The sequence below is a fragment of the Gavialis gangeticus genome, unplaced genomic scaffold (genome assembly GCF_001723915.1).
Source record: "Gavialis gangeticus isolate Ggan-Ray unplaced genomic scaffold, GavGan_comp1, whole genome shotgun sequence".
Lineage (NCBI taxonomy): Eukaryota > Metazoa > Chordata > Crocodylia > Gavialidae > Gavialis > Gavialis gangeticus.
Genome location: NW_017729028.1, coordinates 4,632,456 through 4,633,080, shown reverse-complemented (window position 1 = coordinate 4,633,080; position 625 = coordinate 4,632,456).

The following is a 625-nucleotide window of genomic DNA, read 5'->3' as shown; positions in this document are numbered from 1 at the left end:
GCAGGGAGCTGCAGACTTGGGTCCCTGGCCCCATAGCCCAGGCAGCTGGGGGCCCCCTCCAGCAGGCCTAGAGGTCAGGGGCTGTGGGTGGGGGGCAAGAGGCACAAGAAGCACAGGGGAGGGGGCTGTTGTGGGGGCAGTAAGGGGCACCAGCAGTATTGAGGGGGGTTGGGAGCAGTAAGAGGCACCAGCAGGGCTGGGGTAAGCTTTGATGGGGTATATGGAGCACCAGCAAGGCTGGAGGATGCTGCAGGGGGCTTTTAATTTTACTAACCAATTCTGGGGGGTTTTGTCAGAGAATCTGTGATTTTTCGTCAGAATTTGGGGGGGGTGGTTATCAGAGAAAGTCAGGATCCCTTATAATGATCATCACAAGCTAGCTATAAGGAACAAACCTGTCCTGGCTTATAGACCTCTATCAAGCCTCCCAACCTCAAATGGCAGCTCTCAGGTAACCTAACTCCTACTGTCACCAAGGCAACAGACCCAGATGCCCCCCTAACAATACAAACCCCATCATCACAGGCTGTATGGTAGAGTTTCTGCCTACCAAATGGGAGATCCAAATTCAAGTCCCAGCCAGGCCAAGTAGGGGTGAGTGAAGTGACAGGGAGAAATTCTTGGG